Source organism: Orycteropus afer, unplaced genomic scaffold (genome assembly GCF_000298275.1).
Source record: "Orycteropus afer afer isolate SDZICR_OR568_19922 unplaced genomic scaffold, OryAfe1.0 scaffold00402, whole genome shotgun sequence".
Classification (NCBI taxonomy): Eukaryota; Metazoa; Chordata; class Mammalia; order Tubulidentata; family Orycteropodidae; genus Orycteropus; species Orycteropus afer.
In genome coordinates, this window is record NW_006921989.1 from 1,893,725 (window position 1) to 1,903,412 (window position 9,688).

Below are 9,688 nucleotides of genomic sequence, written 5' to 3' on the forward strand. Positions count from 1 at the left end.
TAATTGGATTGTTTGTCTTTTTGTTATTGAGGTATTGAAGTTTTCCATAAATTCTAGAGATAAGTCCCTTGTCAGATATGTTATTACCAAATATTTGTTCCCAATCTGTAGGTTCTCTTTTGTGCTGTGTATATTCTTAACAACAAAAAATTATTAAAAATATGATGGAGTCCAGTTCTGCTCTGACATCTAAGAGGTCGCATTAGACAGTGTTGCTGGTGCCATGTCCTAAAGGGGAGAGTGAGGGTGCAGACCAGAAGGACGGGGGGCTGCATAGGCACTGCTGAGAGGCTTGTCCTCCCTGGAGGCCTGTGGGTTCCTGGCAGCAGAGTAAGGTCAGCCAGAGAAAGCTGAGTGGCCGGGCTGCCCTTGATCATCCCCGAGGGCCCTGGCCTCTGTCTCTGATGCAGGAAAGCTGGTGAAGCCAAGGCCACCCATGTGGCTGGGAGGAGCTTTTCATGAAGGTTGTTTTTTTTCCTTCATCACACAAGGACTACATGAAGCCAGCACCCCCTTGTAAAGACGTCAAACACTGCAGGAGGACAAGGACAGAGAGAAGCATGCTTCCCCACTCCCTTCCTCAGATTGGAGCTCAGGGCCACACAGCTTCCAAGGCTGTAACCACTTCGAACCCAGCCAGTTCACTTGACTGCAGTTGGAGCGTCTGGGTCAACCGGCTTCACTCCTGCCAACGGCCTCCAGGCTTCCGGCCTAGCTCATCAGCAACCTCAAAAATTCAAATACAGAGTCCTGTAGCAACCACAGCCACACAGGGAGTGGAAGCAGGGTTTCCAATGGATTCATTCTGGTTTGATCCCTGAGAATTTGCCTTTCCAACCCAGATAGATTGAATCCAGATTTTAACAAGATCCCAGATTTTAACAAGATCTCCAGGTGATTCTCATGTGTACCAAGAACCACCTGGGGATCTACAAGACTCACCTGGTGAATTTGATAAAATGTAGATTCTGATTCAGTTTATCTGAGGTAGAAAGGCGAATTCTTAGCAGGGGGTTGAACCTGAATGAACAAGTTCAAAGCCCTAGAAGGAAGCCCAGCTCCCCCATCTGGGCTGGTGCCTGGAGCGCCGCCCCCTGGTCTGCAGTTCCCCACAGCCCAGGCATTTGGGAACCCGATTTGAAAACCACCTTCTGATCAGAACAGTGTCCAGATTACATTGTTCAGGGAAAGGAAGATGGTGCTCCACGTTAGGGAAGGGGCCTGATAAGTTTACTTCCTTGTAAAGGAGCCCTAATGGAGCAGTGGTTAAGCAGTTGGCTGCTAACTGAAAGGTTGGCAGTTCAAATCCCCCAGCCACTCCATGAGACTAAGATGAGGCAATCTGCTTTGTAGAAATTACAGCCTTGGAAACCCTATGGAGCAGGTCTACTCTGTCCTTTAGGGTTGTTACATGTCAAAATGGACTTGACAGTAATGGGTATTTTTTTGGGTTTAACTTCCTTATATATGCCAAAATATAGCATAGTGCCTAAGGCACTTGACTGCTAACCAGAAGGCTGGCGGTTCAAATCCACCAGCCACTCCTCAGGAGGAAGGTTGGGCAATCTACTTCTGTAGTGATACTGCCTCAGCAACCCAAGGAGAGGTCGCTATGAGTCGGGTCCAACTTGACGGCACATAACAACAACAACAACAACATATTCCAAAAAGGTTTGGAGAAGGATACAGCCTCAATGGTATCTCAGCCAAAATACAAAGAGAACCTGACTGTCCCTCCTCACCTGCACAGTCCCCCAGGTCTTACCCTGTAGTCTCCCACCTGGAGCAGTACAGTCGCCTTCTTCTGGTCCCCTGCCCCACCCTAACACCCTACAGTCACTCAAGAGACTCTGTGAACACCTGAGTCAGGGCACATTCCTCCTCTGCTCACGGCTCTCCATGGCTGCCACCTCACTAGGACAAAAGCCAAAGTCATCACAAAGTGGTCCACAAGGCCCTACATGAACTACCCTGTCACCTCCCTGCCCTTGTCTCCCCACCAACTCACTTCACCCCAGTCTCATTGACCTCCCTTCTCCTGCAGGAACATTCTAACCTCATTCCTAATCAAATACATTGTACCACTGCCCGGAATACCCTTCCCTCAGCCAGTTCCTTTTCACTGCCAGATTGCAGTTTAAATGTTCACCTTCAGAGAGGCCTCCAATCCTTCCACAGTCCAGAGTCAGCTCAGCCAGACACACAATGGGGGCTGCCAACATCCTGTGTCTTGATCCTGGTGGTGGTAGTATACCAGGCACCGCTGAATCAACTCAGACTCATAATGACCCTACATGTGTCACAGTAGAAGAACTGTGCTCTGGGGGTTTTCAATGGCTGGTTTTTCAGACATAGATCTCCAAGCCTTTCTTCCAACGTACCTCTGGGTGGACTCAAACCACCAACCTTGGGTTAGCAGCCAAGTGCATTAACTGATGCACTGCCCAGGGACTCAGGGGGTTGGTCACACCAGTGTGTGCATATGAAACAAAGCTACCACACTGAGCACCTAAGGTGTATGCACTTTATTGTATGTCCATTACACCTCAAAAAAGTAACATGAAATTGGCCCGTGCTCCATCGTCCTCTTCATGTCATATAAATTCAGTTATCCAAAATCAGCTTGTTGATTTGTTCTGGCACCCCGTGGAACCTCAGCTCCCTGAGGGCAGGGATCTTGTTCACTACTACGTCCCCAGAACCTGGATTGGGACCTGGGACATAGCAGACAGTCGAGAAAAGTTTGTGGAATGAAGAATAAATATGAGGAAACAAAGACCAGAGAGAAGCAGTGACTTGTCTAAGGTCACACAGCCAGAGCGAGGGGCCATCACCATGGACATGGAGCTCTGACCCCAGAGTCTGTGTGGAGACCCTGCCCCATCCTCCTCCCACTTCCAGCCCAACTTCCCAGTCCTCCAAAGCTTTCCAAGACCTTCTGTCTAGTTCCAGATATTTCAAAGCCATCCATTAAACCCTGCAGCTAGGAGCAGTCTATAATCAATGCTCTTCCACAGATGTATTCCTAAACCGTGAGGTGGAGAGCCTCGTTAGTGAGTGCACTTCCAACTTCAGGATTCATGTACGATGAAACCTGTGAAAGCTGGGACTCGGTGGGACTGCCCTGTTTTTCCAGGTCTCGCAAGTGCTGTTGTTAACATTACCACTTTTCTATCACTGTTAGTGGAAAATATTTACGTTTTCCTTCTCTGACAGGTTTCCTCCTCACACAGGTTCTGGCTTTCTTAGGTTTTACTGTAGAATAACATCTGGCACACGAGTTAAATATAAAGTAGATCCTAAGAGGTGTTATCTGCCCCTGTCCCCCACTTTCCCTGCCCCTGACTCTTGCCCAGGCCTCCTGTCACTCTCCTGGCTCCACTTCTCGCCTGTCCCTGACAGAACTGAGGTGTCATCTGCCCAAATTATAACTTCTGATCCTGCCACTCCCAGCTGCCAGGGCCAAAGACTTCTCACTACCCCCAAAATAGTATTGGAAAGTCACCTTCTCCTGATTTAGAACAATCCCCATATTACATTGTTAAATGAAAGGAGTTGTGGGGAACGGACTCCACTTTTTGTGGAGGGAGGGAGAAGGGGGGAATATGTCATAATCACTTCCTTGTATAAGAAGCCCTCGTGGTGCAGTGGTGAAGTGCTCGGCTGCTAACCAGTCAGTGATTCAAACCCATCAGCCGCTCCACAGGAGAATGATTTGGCAGTCTGCTTCCATAAAGATTAGATTACAGCCTTAGATACCCTATGGGACTGGTCTACTCTGTCCTGGAGGGTCGCTATGAGTCAGAATCAGTTCATCAGCCATGGGCTTTGGAATGCACAAACCACTGCCCATCGGTCTGTGCTGTACTGTGGCAGCTTGCATATAGCTGTGATGCTGGAAGCTCTACCACTGTGCTTCAGACACCAGCAGGGTCAGCTATGGAAGGCGGCTGCAGCAGAGCTTCCACACTACAACACACTAGGAGGAAAAGTCTAGTGACCACCTTCCAAAACTTGGCCAATGAAAACCTATGAATCACAACAGAATTCTGTCCAATAAAGACGAGCCCCCTAAGCTAGAAGGCCCCTAAAACACACAGTGGCCACAACAGGGGACACAGGCACACCCGTGGTGATAAAGAAGGAGCAGGACTGGGCAGTGTTCATTCCGTTGTACATGGGGTTGCTGTGAGTTGGAACCAACTGGACAGCAGCAGACAACAGTTATCAAAATCCCACTGAATGCAGAACTCAAAAAAGAGCATCTCTGATGTTACAGCCACACCAACAAGAACTTCTTTGCTTTTCACATATTTATTCAACCCTGGAGATACAAGTTATAGTCATCTCTGCCCCATGGGCTTAACATGCATTTTGTGTCGATCATTGATGGTGACAGGGCAGGTAAGTCCCTATCATACTTACTAAACTCCAAAATCACCACTCACTGCCATCAAGTAGATTCCGACGCACAGTGTCCCTGAGGACAGAGGAGAACTGCCCCATAGAGTCTCTGAGCCTGTAAATCTATATGGAAGCAGATTGCCTGATCTTTCTTCTGTGGAGCAGCTGGTAGGTTCAAACCACTGACCTGACTTGTTAGCAGCCAAATATCTTAACCACTGCACCACCAGGCTCCTCACTGCACCCACTGGAAGGAACCAAGTGCTCTGCTGTTACCAGTCCGCTCTGCTGACTACAGAGCAAAGGTCAGACCACAGCTGCTGCGGCACTCAGGTCTCTGCTAAGTGGTCAGGCTCCTTGGACAGGAACCTGTTCTGGACTGGGCCTCCAGGTTATCAAGGCTGTAAGAACAGGGACAGCTGGGTTGCCTAATAGAATGAGGAAAAGACATACCCTGAGATGGATGATGACTTCACAAGCCCAGGAACTTTCACATGAAGCTGACTCCAACTTACCAACTGCCTGCTAGGAAGAAGTCAGGAATCAGTCTTCCCTAAAGAGATAAAATAGAAAAAAATATACAGCTGAAACATAAGCAGAAAAGAAAAAAAAACACCCAAACTAGAGAGCCCATATAAGGTGTTATGTACCAGGCACGGCTCCAATCACTTTATATACACAGGTATGTATGCATCATTTAACATCCGTTTGGGCAATGGCAGGCACCATGTATGTCCATGGACCCATAAGTTATTTTTGTTTAAAAAATAAGGGAAAGCAGCTCTCTTTTTTATTATTTCCTCCTAATGGTTTGAAAGACTTCAAACTCAAACTCTTGTAGTACTGGCCTACGGGTGGAATATAGGCAGGTAAGGCAGAGGACATTGCCCTGGGTGCTGGCTCTCGGGCTTTGTCTGGTTGGCAGGCAGAAGTGGGGGCTTTGGGGCCCAGGATGCTCCTGCTGCTCAGGTAGAAGGAACAGTGAGCGAGCAGATACGCTCCACTCACCAAACTGGATTCCTCTTGCTCCAAACTGTCTCCCTGTGCATAAACAGTCCTTCTTTCTCCCATGATTATGTTCTCCAAGGAGTGTATCTACCTCACATACATGTTCAACTCATATGACCGTCTTTTGTTTGTCTGGAAGCCACAGGTGTGGGTTCAATTCCAGACCTGAAGGGCAGCTAGTGGCCAAAGTCTCAGTGGCTCCACCAGGCTCTATTAGACCAGCAAACCTGGTCCTGCCCCCCCTTTTTTTTTCCCCCAAATGATTTTGAGTTTTGTTCCACATTGTTCTCCCTCTCTATCCAGGATCTCCTCCATAGATCCCCCTCTGAGGGGTTGACAGTGGTAGCCAGGCACCATCTAGTTCTTCTGGTCTCATAGTCATATAGGCTGAGGATCACATGGTATACCAGTCATGAGGAGTAATTGTTTCCATGCGTCTTTGGTTTTCTTTATTCTTCTTTGTTCTAGATGAGGAGAGACCCATCGTTGCAACTAGATGGCTGCTTGCAAGCTTTTAAGATCCCAGTCGCTACTTGCCAAAGTAGGAGGTGGAACAATGTTTTGTGTAGTATGTTAATGCCAATTGAGCTTGATGTCCCCTGAGACTATGGTCCCAAGCCCATAGGTTCAACTACTTGCTCCCTGTGGGTAGCTGGCTATGACCAAGAAGTGGTCCCTTGTCAGCTATACTATACCCCTGGGAATTCTTACAGAACCTACAAATACACTTGTAGAACCATTGTCTGCCAACCCTATACATGGTCTTGTGTACACTCCCTGCTGCATAGACATACCTAATAGTTAAACCTGCCCACCCATCTATCTACCTGTATACCCACGTTTGCCTTCACTGACAATGCAGTACTGTATGTGCAAAAGGGTTCATCTTTGTTGTCTGCACCTCCCATATACCTCTCTATGTCTTCCTCTTCCTCAATGCCACCATGTTGATCACTCACAATTGGTACATTTCCCTTCTCTGTGGTGAAACATTTTTTATATAGTGCTGGAAGATAAGCCCCTCAGATTGGAAGGCACTCAAAACACGACTGGGAAAGAGCTGCCTCTTCAAAGTAGAGTCGCCTTAATGACATGGATGGAGTAAAGTTTTTGGCTTGTTCATCTGCTAATACACTGATACTTATTCACCAGCCACTCCTCGGGAGGAAGACTGGGCAATCTACTTCCATAGTGATACTGTCTTAGAAACCCAAGGATGGGTTGCTATGAGTCGGATCCAACTCGATGGCAGTGAATTTTTTTATTATTATTATTCATTGGAAATACCTTTCTAAAACTACCATAAAGGGCAACCATACATGTGGACCTTGACAGATGGCAGGAATCAAATCAACTACATCTGTGTAAAGAGACAGTGGAAAAGCTCAAAATCATCAATCAGAACAATGGTAGGGGCTTACTGTGGAACAGACCATCAATTACTCATATGCAACTTAAGGTTAAAACTGAAGAAAATTAAAACATGTCCATAAGAGCAAAAACATGACCTTGAATATATCCCACCTGAATTTAGAGACCATCTGAAGAACAAATTTGACACAATGAACACCAATAATCAAAGACCAGACCAGTTGTGGGATGACATTGAGGACATCATACATGAAGAAAGCAAACTGTCATTAAAAAGTTAGGAAAGGAAGAAAAGGCCAAAATGGATACCAGAATACTCTGAAACTAGCTCTTAAATGGAGTAGCTAAATCAAATGAGAGAAATGATGACGTAAAAGCTGAACAGAAGATTTCAAAGGGCAGCTCAAGAACACTAAGTATTATAAGGAAATGTGGAAAGACCTGGAGTTAGACAACCAGAAAGGAAGAACATGATCGATATTTCTCAAGCTAAAAGAAATGAAGAAAACAAACTCAAGCCTCAAGTTGCTATATTGAAGGATTCTATGCAGAAAATGGGAGCTCTGGTAGCATAATGCCTAGAGTACTTGACTGCTAACCAGAAGGCTGGTGGTTCAAACTCACCAGCCACTCCTCAGAAGGAAGGTTGGGCAATCTACTTCTGTAGTCATAATGCCTCGGAAACCCAAGGAGGGGTCGCTATGAGTCAGGTCTGACTAGCCAGCACATAACAACAACATGCGGAAAATATTGAATGACATAGGAAGCATCGGAAGAAGATGGAAGGAAAACACAGAGTCAATGTGCCAGAAAGAATTGGTCAACATTCAACCATTTCAGGAAGTAGCATACGATCAAGAACTGGTGATATTGAAGGAAGAAGTCCAAGCTGTACTGAAGGAATTGGCATAAAACAAAGCTCTAGGAATTGATGGAATACTCACTGAGATGTTTCAACAAACAGATGCAATGCCAGAAGAGCTCACTTTTATACCAAGAAATCTGGAAGACAGTTACCTGGACAGTTGACTAGAAAAGATCCATATTTGTGCCCATACCAAAGAAAAGTGATCCAACAGAATGCAGAAGTTATCAAACAATATCATTAATATCACATGCAAATAAAATTTTTCTGAAAACAATTAAAAAACTGTTACAGCAGTATATACACAGGGGACAGCCAGAAATTCAAAATGGATTCAGAAGAGGTTGTAGAACAAAGGATATCATTGCTGAAGTCAGATAGATCTTGGCTGAAAGCAAAGAATAACAGAAATATGTTTACCAGTATTTTATTGATTATGCAAAGGCATTTGATCATAACAAATTACAGTTAATGTTGCAAAGAATGGGAATTCCAGAACACTTAATTGGGCTCATGAGGAATCTATCTATACACCATGAGGCAGTGGTTCAAACAGAAGGGGATACTGCAGGGTTTAAAATCAGGAAAGATGTGTGTCAGAGTTGTATCCTTTCACCATACTTATTCAATTTGGATGCTGAGCAAATAATCCAAGAAGCTAGATATGATGAAGAATGTGGCATCAAGATTGGAGGAAGATTCATTAACAACCTTTGATATGCAAATGATATAACCGTGATGCTGAAAGTGAAGATGACTTGAAGCACTTACTGATAAAGATCAAAGACTACAGTCTTCAGTATGGACTACACCTCAACATACAGAAAACAAAAATCCTCACAGCTGGACCAATAAGTAACACAATAAATGGAGAAAAGATTGAAGTTGTCAAGGATTTTATTTTACTTGGATCCACAATCAATACTCATGAATGCAGCAGTCAAGAAATCTGATGTGTTGCAATGGGCAAATCTGCTACAAAAGACCTCTTCAAAGTATTAAAAAGCAAAGATTTCACTTTGAAGACTAAGGTGCACCTGATCCAAGCCATGATATTTTCAATTCCCTCATATGCATGTGAAAACTGGACAATGAATAAGGAAGACTGAAGAAGAGTTGATGCCTTTGGATTATGGTGTCAGTGAAGAGTATAGAATATACTATCGATTGCCAGAGAGAACAAACAAATCTATCCTGGAAGAAGTACATCCCAAATGCTCCTTAGAAGAGAGGATAGTGAGACTTCATCTCTCATACATTGGTCATGTTATCAGCAGGGATCGGTCCCTGGAGAAGGAAAGGATATCATGCCTGGTAAAGTAGGTCAGTGAAAAATGGAAGACCCTCAAAGAGATTGACACAGTGGCTGCAATGATAGACTGAAGCACAGCAATGATTGTGAAGATGGCACAGGACTGTGCAGTACTTTATTCTGTTGTACATGGGTCACTATGAGTCAGAACCAACTCAGCAGCACCTAACAACAACAGGGAAATAACAAGGTATAATTCAGGACATCTACTTTTCAGCCATGCCTATAGGCAGGTCTCTCTTTGGCCCTCAGCTTCCCAGCAGCTCAGCTCCTTTGGCCTCTTGGGCTGGTCCAGCCTCTGCCCAGCTCAGGCATGTGTTACAAAGCTCTTTGTTATAGTTGTCGTTAGGTGCCATCGAGTTAGCTCTGACTCACAGCAACCCTATATACAACAGAACAAAACACTGCTTGGTCCTACACCATCTTCCCAATCCTTGCTATGTTTGAGCCCATAGTTTGTGGCCACTGTGTCAATCCATCCATCACTGACCCTCTACTTTCTTTACCAAGCATGATATCCTTCTCCAGGAACTAGTCCCTTCTGACAACATGACCAAAGCAGGTGAGACGAAGTCTGGCCTTTCTCGCTTCCAAGGAGCATTTTGGCTTCACTTCTTCCAGGACAGATTTGTTCGTTCTTTATTGCAGTTCATGATATTCTCGGGAGCTCTGGTAGCATAGTACCTAAGGCACTTGACTGCTAACCAGAAGGCTGGCGGTTCAAACCC